The sequence below is a fragment of the Dermacentor albipictus genome, chromosome 1 (genome assembly GCF_038994185.2).
Source record: "Dermacentor albipictus isolate Rhodes 1998 colony chromosome 1, USDA_Dalb.pri_finalv2, whole genome shotgun sequence".
NCBI lineage: Eukaryota > Metazoa > Arthropoda > Arachnida > Ixodida > Ixodidae > Dermacentor > Dermacentor albipictus.
In genome coordinates, this window is record NC_091821.1 from 129309201 (window position 1) to 129321975 (window position 12775).

Below are 12775 nucleotides of genomic sequence, written 5' to 3' on the forward strand. Positions count from 1 at the left end.
AACCACGCTTTGATTATGAACCGCACCGTAGTAAGAAACTCCATATTTATTTTGACCATCTGGGGTCCTTTAACCTGCACCAAATTTGGTGCAGGTTAAACGCACAGTACGCGGGCGTTTTTGCATTTCAGCCCCATCGAAATGCAGCCGCCGCCGCCGGCATTAGATTCCAAGCACTCGGGTTAGTAGCGCAACACCTCAGCCGCTATGCCACCACGGCGGGTGCGGCGGAGAAAGGAGTGAACATCGTTTTTACAGAGTAATTTAGCTTAGATGTTACCCGTTAGCGCGCTACAGAACGAAACGAAAAGCTTGGCGGATATGTACAACATGGTGCTCATATTTCACATGGAGGCCAAATTCTTCTCTGTGACCTAGACGGGGTGCTGGCGAATGTGTTGGGAATCTGCTCGGCCACCAAGCACAACCTGCGCTGCTATACGTTCTCGGTGACAACTCGCACAGCGCAGAAGCACACGCCCAAATGTTTAAAGAATGGGACGACAGACCGCCTGCAGTTTGCCATGACGTCGAAATAAGAAGCACAAACAGCGACGTTTCTGTACTTTTGTGGTCAATAGTTCAGTTCGCATGGTTGCGGCACGCATTACTTTTTTTTTTTAAATACAAACGACGAAAACTGTGCGCGGAAACATTAGCACGGCGTTTGCGACGTTTGAATTTGGCGCCTTTTCCCGCGCATGCCATTAGCTCCGGCCGGTGCACTGCGTTACTGCGCCAAAGAAAGTAGTTCATCAAAGAAGTGAAGCAAAAAACTTTTATACACTTCCAAAGCGCTACAATTTTTCTGTAATAACATGACATTACAGAATTTGTTATCAAATGGTACAATTTATGATAATATAAGCGTGTATTTGTATGAGTGTACATGTATGATTGCGCGTTTGCGCTGTTGAGGCTTGTAGCATTCCGGCGTGATCGTGCATGCCGGTTGTGTGAAAACTTCCTGCGTTTTCTGCGTTCTTTGTGTGCTTCGCTGTGACATCTTTGGAATGTTCCTGCGTGTTGCTCGCTTTTTATGGGCTTGTTGCCTCGAAGATCGCCATGATCGCCTCCGACTCAGCGACATCAAAGGTGAGTTAGTGTTTCGAATTCCCCTTGTTCGTCCGCGCAGCGCCTGTGCGTGTTTTCCGTGCGCCTCTTTTCTAGTTTTCATTCCTAGCACTATCCTTCCGTTGCCAGAATTGGTTGTACCGCACTAGATTCGTGGTATATAACATGGAGCTTTGTCCTGGTTTAACTTTACACTCCGCTTGTGGTGACGTAAGGTAGCTATGTGGTGCCAGCTAAAACAGGGCATGTTGTACGCCATGATTTCTGATACGGTATTCGAGCACCGATTGAGTTAGCCTTATTAATGAGCGCAAAACAATGCGACGTGAAACCATCCGATCTGTACTGTAATCGGAAGATATTTCGTTTGCGCCACGCTAGTACAAGACGTGGGAGCGAGCTTGTAGCGGCGTGGGGCGGTGGGATCGGCGAAAGTGTATTCTGTTGCGCTGAATTCCCTTCAGGAACGAGTGACTTCTATCTGACACGCCGTGCGGCCGATGTTCGCGCGATCGGAAAACACAGAGGAGGCTGTCGCGCAATAATAATAAAGAATTTGAAGGGTGTACATGTGATTCTATGCGATACGTGAGATACAATAGAGGGGGATGCCACAGAGTGCTGCGAAATCATCGAGTTATACGCCTTGCTAACCGCGTGTGTTTTGTTTTCCACCAGTTCGCGCGCATTCAGCTTTCTTTTTTCATCTTCGTTCGACGCCATCGAGTGCTTCGCCCCAAACGGCTTCGCGTAGGCGCTCATAGCATTCACGGAAAGGCAGATTTCATGTCACTCCAGGTCCTACAACATTCAAAATAACGTAATTTCGTGAAATTGCAGCTTTTCGCACTTCAGTAAGTGATTGATTTAACAAAATTTTAAAATCAGTAGAGGAACGAGATGCCTGGCATATCTGCTTTGTCGTCCCACTGGGTTTCGAGGCGGCATGTATACGTTATCGGCAACATAAACATCAATAATTAGCATTGTTTCTTGTGACCATAGAAGTAGCTAGTTATGTCGAAAAGCTAAGCTTGGAATAATGCATTGTCGAAAGAGCAGTTCTGTGAAATTCTTTCTTTGAGAGTAAGCAAAACTTCAGTAGCATCAGGTAGACGGGGAGTAAAAGAATGCAACACTGTGGTTTTATACGAAGGAGCATCCTTTAATATGTGGCCATAACCATTCAGTAGATGCATGGAAATAATTTTTAAAATAATAGAGGAATGTGAAATAAATTATTTGACAAGCTCACACTGCCATTGGCAAGAGCGGCCACACTTTAGTGTATTCAATGACTAGTCATTTGTATCCGTCTATTTATGTCAGCCTAATGGTCCATGTAGCTCTTTTGATTGTTGATTTTGCTGCATTGTGGCTTCACATTTTAATACTGACATCTTTTTTCAGATTCAAAATGAGCTGAGAGACACCCAAGCTGGAATGCTAAAGGTGAATTCTTTGGCCATCCATTCTGTAACGTCACCATGATCAAATGCAGTGATGCCGTGAAAATGTATTGCAGGAAGCAGAAAAAACAACATTGCTGATGCAACTGCAAGGCATTTGCTCCAGTGATCAATTGGTGCAGAGTGCCTTCATTAGGAGACATGGTGCCTTTAAGCACTCAGCTGAAAGACTGCAACTGCACCGGGACTGGGAGTGAATTTCAGTGTCACTTGTGAACATATTAAAGATAGAATGTGCCTTCTTCAGGGTATATGCTTGATATGGGAGGGGTGTTCAGAAACAGTGTGGACATTAGTGGTCTACGTGAGTGCACATCTTCCTAGTTTTACCTATGTCATGCAGCAGTGCACTGCTAGAGGTATCAAACCAGAGCAGCAGCACCCTTTGAGAAAGTTGGCTGAAGAACGAGCAGTGATCAAAGCTTTCTGCATTTCAAGGGCCAAATTCCAGAAAGATTGATGCCGAGCTGGACGGTGTGAAGTGCCGGTCACCACATACTGTAGCCAGCATGGCATGAATCTCCTTGGCATTATGCCTCGTTAGGATACAGAAATTGCATCACTGCTCATAAAAAAAAAAATTGGAAATTGGGAGGTTGAGGGGAAGTGGCAGGGCTCCCCTCTGGAGTAGCCAGTGCATGCCCATTGCTATATTGATAATCCTACCTTAATGAGAACCAGTGATGCATGTTAACCTATTACGCAGCTAAGTGCATTCCTTGTTTTGTATTAAGGGGACACTAATGACACCTTAAATGAATTTAAAATAAAGCATCGTTTTAAATATCTACTTCTGTAAATTTCTTGGTAATTGCTTGATTATTAGAGAAAATAAAGCTCAGCGTTCAATTTTCTGAGTATCGCCCCAAAATCTTCGTGCTGACATCTCATTGTCACATCGTGGATTTCAAGTATTTTTGCAAACTTGGGTTGTATTGTTTCAGTAAAAGTTCCTGACGGTTCTTATTTTAAGTTTTTGGAATACAATGAAGAACATCTTTATTTGTAAAAAAAAATTGCTGCACCTGAACAGACATCAAAATCCATGACGTCACAGCAAGCGGGTGTGGTAACTTCAAGGCAGCACTGCCACCAATCTTTCCTCTTGCTGCTTTTACAATTTACTCACCCTCTTGTCATGGTACGAGTGAATCTCTTGAATTGTAGGAAGGTCATTTACAGATACATCTAAAATAATTTTTCTCTTTAGTGCTTTCTTGCCATAGTTGCTTAGGGGTGTTGGCACAGCGCCGCTAAGCACGAGGTCACATGATCAAACAACCGCATTTTGATGGAGGTGAAATACAAAACTGCCCATGTACCTTGCAGCCTGATTTGGTAAAAATTAATCCAGAGTTCCCCACTATGGCGTGCTTAAAGCCTGTTTCACATGCAAGCGAAAATGCTTGCAAATCCTGCCGCCGCGCCGCAGAAATCAGTTTCGACGGTGGGAGCGGCAAGGTTCGGGCAAGTTGGAATTTCATCGCAGCGGCAGAGCGGCAGCACTGCTTCCGAACGACCCACCTCGACACGTGACCAGCGGAGGATTAGTGCTGGAAAGCCTGCGCATAGGATGATGTTTATTTACTTGGTACACGTGGTACAGGCAACATGCCAAGAGAGCTTTTCAACGAATTGTTAAATTGCTAAGCGCAGGATATGTATTTATAAAATAAAAATTTGAGAGGCAGAGACAAAGCTATGTTTATGTTGGTAGTCGCAAACTACCGAAACTGGCTGAAAGTCCTGTGTTTTATGCCAGCAACATTGCTATTCGCAGCAGCGGAAAATGCGCGGCGGCAATGCATATGAAACGAAACTTTGCGATAAGCTTTGCAGCGCCGCGTCGCTGTTCGCTCCATTCGCTGAATCGCTTGCATGTGAAACAAGCTTAAACATCAGATTGTCGTTTTGGCACTTAAAACGCCAAAATTTAATTAATTTAATTTTACTTTAGTGCTCCTTTAAGCGGTAGAATGCATGATCTCTGCAAAAACTCATGCTCAAAGTATTTTCCGTAAAAATTAAATAAACAGTAGATATAAGTGTCTATTTATATTTTGAATTCTGTGATACGTGATGACTATTAGTGGTACGAGACAGAATTGTAATACAATGTGTGACGGCACGATGATGCACATCGAGGAAATGACCGAGTCTCCCTAGAGGTCCTTGACATGGACATCAACTGACTGTCCACAAACTTCTGAGTTCACTCCGTGATCTTGTGCAGCCTGTGCGTTGCGAGTAGATTAATTTTATTGAGATTTAATTTACTGTCCTTGCGGCTTATGTACATTTCATACAGTGGAGTGGAATCTCGCATTACTTCTGGAGCACAGCAAGCGAACGTGATGTGTAGTGGTAATCTTAGTAATGATCGACAATCATGTTCCACTTCGAGCTCCTAATGCTGCTTGCCAACACAAGCAGCAGCATATGCTCAAGATAGCGTGAAAGAGATTCATTGAAAAGTGGCATATGCCCAGGGTCACATACCCAGTCACCCAAGCCTGTTGCAACGGTTGGTATTGAACTATTCCCTCAACATAGCAGCCCAATCTCCCCATTAGACCATGGCTACATATTCACACAAATGGATGGGACAATCGAGACAAACACCTGAAAATATGAAGGATCCCAAGCATGGTAATCACAATAAATAGTACTAGATGTGCATTAGCGCAAGCTCTTGGGCCAGTTGGTGCATGATGAACTTGAAAAAGGGGGGTACCAGCAAAACAAAGGACGCGCACACATGGAAAAGGCGTTAGACAGGGACGAACGCTGGTCCGTCCCAATGTCCGTCCATGTCTAATGCCGTTTCCTTGTGTGCGTGTCATTTGTGTTTCGCTGGTGCTCCCCTTTTTCAAGTACTAGATGTTTGGATACGTTGGTTTATTTTTCTTGTTTGTGCTGGATTGTTTTTCTGAAACATGGGGCATCCAGACAGCATCAGAAGCTTGTAAGAAGTCAAGTTTAGCATTTTAGATTTGCAACAAGTACTTTTGTAATTGATTTGCAGTAGGGCTGTTGTGTGAATGTATTTGAAAGGCTTAAAACTGTTTTGCTAACATTTACTTAAACATGCAGGTTCACATACGCTGTAAGAGTGCACATTGAGAAGGTTATCCTGGCCCAGCTTACCATGGCCTGCCATGGTGGACCAGGAAAGTTTGCAAGGGCCTTGCTTCACCATGTGTTCACAGAGGAGGAGCTCATGGGCCATTTGGGCTTTGGAAATAACACCAAGGGGCAACAGAGGCTCTTGACCCCATCAGGGTCAGTGCTGTTATAGGCAAGTACCATACACCCTTTCCGGTTGCATTTTTACATTCACATTTCTTTTCTAAATTTATGAACTTGCCATTGGCATAACAAACGACTTTCATGTAGCCTGTGTGTGCAGTTGTGTGCTACAACAGCCTACCATTTGGAATGACTGTTCATATGATCTTGAGTGCCTAATGCCGCCATACTCAAATGCTTCCAAATTTAAAAGCTGCCTTCACTGCCGAAAGTTTTTAGCATCTCCACCAAATAAAATGAGCTGCATTTGTGCATTAGCAGTGCTACTTGGCTGTCATTGCAAGGAATAGTTGTCTGTGAAGCACGCTCCAAATCTGTTGGCATGGAGGACATGGTTAAGTAGCCTGAAAGTGTTAATACACGAATTGCGGAGAAGCTATGCTCAAGTGTGGTTACTGCTCAGCTCGAGCAGGAGCACGTTCACCAAATTGCAGAAATCAAAACAAAACAGCGCTCCATGTTCTGAGATGTGAAACAGTAGTTTCACCAATTTTAACAGACCACATCAAATCAAAGTTGCTCCTATCTTGAAGCAGGTCCATGTGATCCGAGACAGCAACCTTTCAGCGGAGGGAACCTGAGTGTTGTGGCAAGTTTCTTTTGGTAGTTTCAATCAAAGAAACAACAGGGACCGAGTTGCCAGCTTCACAGTCAACAGTACTATGTTTAGTGGATGCTTACTTATTCTAAGCACCTAACCTATGACTCGTATTTATTAACATGCACTGTATCACTTTGTATTCTAAGATAAGAAAAAAATATTTATGTGGCTTTTCCTCATATACTTCAATAAATGGAGAATAGGCTCTTGGGGCCTAATGTATAAAGCTTCTTACAGACCATCGGACATGTCCACTACTCCCATTCTGAAATTGTTAGAATTGTTTCCTGCTTCCTTACTTCACCTACCTGTTAACATGGTTATGAACCATTGCCAAGTAGATTATGGGCTTAAATTTATCAAAAAGATGAATGGGCTTTTCTGTCGCTCTTGTTTAGCCCGTTGAGGATCACATTTTGGGGAGAAATATGCCTCTAATTTAGGAGTTATATATCTTTTGTAGTGTGCACATACTCAAAACTTTCGACTTGAATAGTGTCCTATTCAATTTAGTCTTTGAATGGTCACTATTTGTAAATGTGAGTATTATTCTAATATTTCGAAACACCAATAAAACATGATATTTGAGCCAAAGTACGGTAAATTTTCACCTCCAATAACATAGTATAGACGTAAAACGTAAGAACTTGTAAGAATAGCAGACCAGGCTACGTTACTAAAGTAGCTGTACTTTAGAGGCTGTACAGCAATCATTCATGCTTACTGAAGAGTCCTGTGCATGTGAAGAAACTTTTTGCTGCTCCATTTGTGCCTTTAATAAACAGCTCTTCATAACATAACAATGACAGAAACTTGCTAACTTTAAGAATACTAGTATGTGAACCTCATCTTACATTAATTGTGATATCAGCTGTTCATTATTCAGAAGCTATCCAATATTTGATTTGCTTCTGGCATTATTCGGTTCAGTCTCAAAAATCACTTTTCGCGCATCCTTAATATTGTTATTGCAGATTTAAGTTCTTCAGGGCGACTTTCCGAGAAAATAAACTGGTAAATAATTTTTTAAAATAACAATAAAGTGGCAATACCATTTCAGTATTTGCAGTTTTACATGTTTTATTGTTTTATGCAGGATAAAGCAGCATAATTTTTTCTGTAATGAAACTTACGGAAACTTGTGGCAGCACTCCCAAATTAGTGCAATGACAGACACCAAGAAGCTAAGTGAAAAATCAGTTTGGGAGAAACCCAAGGAGCGACAGCACTATAAGAATATTTTCTAGAAGTCTCAGAAGGTTGCAGCACCTCCAGTGGGAGGCTAGGCAACACTTTGTTCTGAAAAGGCAAATTTTTTCAGAACGTTCCATCACAGTGACAGATGTATGGCAGTGAACCCTAAAAGGGTTAAAGAAGTCAGTCCTATGGCATATGGCTCTTAAAAGACAGCATTTCTTCGTATCTGTGACATTCTGCATGTGTCATGCTAAGCAGTTTGGCGCACAACTACACGGAATCCTCATTATAACAGTAATTCAGTCGTTGAGGAAGAAAACATACTTCGCTGTAAGCAGTGTGTTCTTTAATGTGGAAAGTCCTAAGTCATTGTAAGGCGAGAAGTACGTTCTGATTGCATGTGAACTCAGGAAACCTAACATCAAATGAAGCTACACTCAATTATAGTGACATGACACTATTGTATTTGGAGCATGGAAAAGCACAGTGAAGTGCTGCACATTTTAATTATGAAACTTACAAGAAATAATTTTAGTTGTCAGTTCAGGTTTATTTATGAACGACATGAATTTTTTTCGCCATTTTCTTTATCAGCAAGCAAAGTTCACATCTTTGACATTGAAGATATTCATAAAGTTATATTGCTACAGTGTTTTGTTCCTCTTTGCCCTTTCCTGCATTTGACACTTAGTGGAGTCCTGTGCCACACTAAATAAATTTAAATGGTCATGCTGTAAAGCTGTACCCATGGAAAATTGGAATAAAGCAACACAAATACATAAATCAATTTCATTGTAACAAGGGCATATTGCATGCCATTCTTTTGCATGTGGAAGTTGCTTTTTAAAACTTATTCTGGCTTGTTTTTGCAGGCTTCACGTGTCGCAAATTTCCTGGTACCAACATGCCCTATGTAAAGAACTCTGGCCTCGCTTCTCGCATGGGACCCTGCCCCTGAAGCAACTGCCCCTGCCCCTTCACCTCTGAAGAGCCCAAGTTGGACAGCTCAAACCAAAACACAAGTGTTGTGCTTTTGTAACTCGACATTTTTATGTTTTATGTTAGTCTCCTGAAGGGCCCAATTTGGATTTCTCAAATGAGCATACAAATGTTGTGCCTTCCTATGCCTTGACATTTTTATGTTAATTTTATTTATGTTAATTATGCTAGTCTCCTGAGAAGCCCACATTGGATTGCTCAATCCAGAATACAAGTGCTGTGCTTTGTTGTAGTTCACTACATTTTTATGTTAGTTTTTGATATGGTTCCAGTAAGGATAGTGTTTCCTTATTAATATATTTTTTAAGTAGCTTAAGTCATTTCATGCCAAACCACCCAACAATTTTCTCAAGAACTGTTCCATTATGGCAAACCATTTCAAGTTTGCTTGATTTTGAGTAGGTACAACGAGAAAATTTTTGAGAAAATTTCTTTCATACATACTCTTAAGTAATTCCAGGGCAACCAACCAGCGTTTTTTTGGCCATCACAGATATAGTTGAAGCTCCAAACTCTTGCTCCCCATTTATTTTCCTTCACAAAAATTTTTTTGAATTTTGGCAAAAATTTATTGTTCTTGCCCAGCTAAGCTAGAAGCCACTGATACACGTTTCTTCTGAAAGGGAAATTGTATGATCCAGATATTCAGGTGGTGTTCATGTCAAGAGACTGAAGTGGTGTGACTGCCAAAATTTGCAGTTTGAATTTTCTTCTAACGTAGGGAAATACAGAAGGCACAAAATGAATATAAAATCAGACTGCTTGACTTGGGATAGCAGCAAAATATTTCAAGCCTTGGAGGTTCAGTTTATCAGCTAAAAAAACTGTAACGTTGAAATTTTTTGCAAGCTTCGTGTTGAAGGTAAAAAATTAGCTTTGGTGGTTGGCACAAAAGTATGTCACCCATCATTACACAGCCGTACATGTCTGCTATGCATGTGACATGAAACAAAAAGTGATTATTCTTTAAGTGCGATAAGGTATTTTTTATAATGTTCCTTTGAGGATCACACATACAGCATAAATATAGCATAAATATATGAAGCCATGTCATCTAGCAAGGAAAGGTTGTTAATATATTAGCCACAAGAACTACTCAACAAACTGACTTGTCTTTTTTATCATTGCGAAGGCAGGTGACGTCAAGCGCTGCTGCTGCAGTCTCAGCTCGTATTTTTTTAACATGAACGCAAAAAGTGGTCGCCAATGGTGTCTGACCACATCAGACTGAACATGGCACATATGACTTTTATAGATGAGCATGTTCCAGCTCTGAAACAGTGGTAGCAAACAACACCACAAGAATTTGTTCATACTCATGTAGGTTTTCAGTCTTAATTATGAAGGTGTTTTCTACTTGCATCATCATTGGGCTTCAGGGAGCAGGGCACAAAGTGTCCTGCTCCCTCTATGTTGCATTGCAATGCGACATGCCCTTTAGGATGCTTTGTATGAACAATATCAGTGCTCTTTATAGATTTATTGTCTACATAATAGCTGATATTTCTTTTTCTAAACTGCATGAAACATATCTTTTAGCACTGCAGGATTCCCTCACATATTTATTACGTACGAGGTCTGTTAGAAAAGTATTCGACCTTTTTTTGCGAACACCTGATGAATATGAAACAAGCGCGTTTTCATCAGCCGCCCTTGAACCTTTGTGCGCATGCATGAATTTTTTCCCACCTGCCAATAGCGTGAATTGCTGGGACGCAGCGTTTGAATGAGGTAGTACGGTGCGCTCGTCGGTTTTTTATCGCAAGGAAAATGGCAGAGCGACTGGAGCAGTGCTACTGCATCAAATTTTGACAGAAACTGGGCGACAGCCAAGTGGAAACCATCTGGAAGATTCAGAGTGCTTTCGGTGACTGTGCTATGAGCAGCACACAGATTATGGAGTGGTACAACCAGTTTAAAGACGGCCACACATCGGTGGAGAGCGAGCCACGCTCCAGTCGGCCATCAACATGCCGAAATGACCAGGTCATTGCCGAAGTGAACCCCGTGGTGATGCGGGACCGTCGTGTAACTATCCAAGAAATTGCGGAAGAGGTGGGCATCAGCACATTTTATCCACATTCCATTATCACCGAAGATTTGGCCATGAAGAGAGTTGCGCCAAAATTCGTTCACAAGCTGCTCATGGTGGAGCAAAAGCAACTTTGTGTTGAAGTCTCGCAGCCATGCTGGATTCCACAAACAGTGACCCCAACTTCATGAACACCATAATCACTTGTGACAAGTCTTGGGTGTATGTTTACGACCTGGAAACCAAATCCCAGTCGTTACAGTGGAAGCATTCCACGTCACCAACCAAAGACTGCTAAGTGCGCAGCAACGTCAAAGTGTTGCTGACTGCTTCCTTTGACTCCCGCAGTGTGGTACACCACGGATACACACCACAGGGTCAAACAATCACTAAAGACTACTACAGGGATGTCCTCCATGGCCTATGTGATGCTGTATGGAGCAAGATACCGAAGTTGTCAACAGGAAATTGGCACATCCTTCAAGACAATGTTTTTCTCGCACTTGATTCAGACTTTTTTGGCGAAAAACCAGACTCCTGTAGTTCGACAGGCTCCTTGCTCTCCTGATATGGCGGCCTGCAACTTCTGGCAGTTTCCCAAAATCAAGGGGCCATTGAAACAAGCACGATTTCAGACAAGAGAAGACATTATGGCTGCAACGACAGCTGAGCTAAAGTCCATTTGGAAAGAAGCCTTCTCGGAATGCTTCTAACAACGGCAGCACCGCTGGGAGAAGTGGCTGGATTCCCAAGGAGACTACATTGAGGGTGATTAGGTTTCCAACACTTCAGTTATGCCAGTTTTTTTTCTTCAGCCAAAGGTCGGATACTCTTCTAACAGACCTTGTATTGATATTTTATGTGCAATGGCTGTATGGTTTACCTGACCCACACCAAACACAAGCCTCGTTGCATTAGAGCATGTGTCCCTTAGCAATAAAATGCAGACCCTAACGCCGCTTATCTGTCATCTCTGCATACGAAGCCAGCTTTGTCGTCTGCATTCCCGGCCAGCAAGCTGTGCGCACATCAGAGAAAAGTCGGTGCTGACAAAATTTCAAAAAGGAATTTCTCGCTTTTAAAAATGACTTTAACTTCACACATGCATAGCAGACATGTAGAGCTATCCAATAATGTATCACATTTTTTCGCCAACTACGAAGGCTGTTTTTTCCTTGAACATGAAGCTTCTTGCAAAAGATTAGAATTTTTTTTTTTACAGGCGATCAGCTGAACCTTCAGAGCTTCATATATTTTTCTGCTATACTATGTCACTTGGGCTACCATTCTGTATTTAATTTCTGTCCTGTGAATTTTTTCTTACGAAAAAAAAAACTAACGGATTGCAATTTGACTCATTTTTGCCGGTGCCAAAAGCAATTGAAGTATGCAAATATTTGAAAAATTGGCTATTTTGGCAGTTGCATCACTTCACCATATTTCCACGCACACCATTTGAAGGCCTCGATCAATACAATGTGCATTTGAAAAAAAAGTATTTGAAGCATTTGAAAAAAAAACTGAAAAGCTAGAGGACATTTGATGCCTCTAGCTCAGCTGAACAGGAAAACTAAACTGTCACCTAAAATGCTACAAAATATCTGGCAGAAATAAATAAAAGTGGGTAACAAGCTTTGAACTCTAGTAAACATATGGCAATGTTTCAGATTTATGTGCGGTGTGAAAAAAATGCTTGTCGATTCGGCATGGAATTGCATACCTGCAAGTGCATCTGTGCCATTTCCAGAGTTCAGTAAGAACGGCATTTTACATAACTTTGTAAAAATGGTTTATTGCTATCTAAAATACATGAGTAAAATTAATAGGTATAAGTCGGCTTAAATTTAATATGCAACAAAACATCTCCAGTAATGGCAATGATGTGCCTTTCATGTTTGCATAAAACCATATCTTCTGAATTCTTTCGTTATTTTTTGTGGCAGCGAATAAAATTGAAATGGAACTCGCACAAGGAGTAACTTTGCTGTATTCCAGCACATCACTAATAGCTGTCTTTGTTTCATATGAAAATCTGAAGCACTCAATATGAATAAGTCGCTTGATATGGAATTACCTGCGCAGCAACGTTATCAT

The 12775-nt window shown here is 41.6% G+C and overlaps 1 long non-coding RNA gene across 1 annotated transcript; it reads left to right on the forward strand.

Annotated features, from left to right (window-relative positions):
- Positions 1 to 914: 914 nt before the first annotated feature.
- On the forward strand, positions 915 to 12185 carry LOC139049813 (uncharacterized). The gene is made up of 4 exons (XR_011508575.1): positions 915 to 1095; positions 2485 to 2526; positions 5637 to 5841; positions 8523 to 12185. It is a non-coding gene; the product is annotated as an uncharacterized lncRNA (long non-coding RNA).
- The last annotated feature ends 590 nt before the right edge of the window (positions 12186 to 12775 follow it).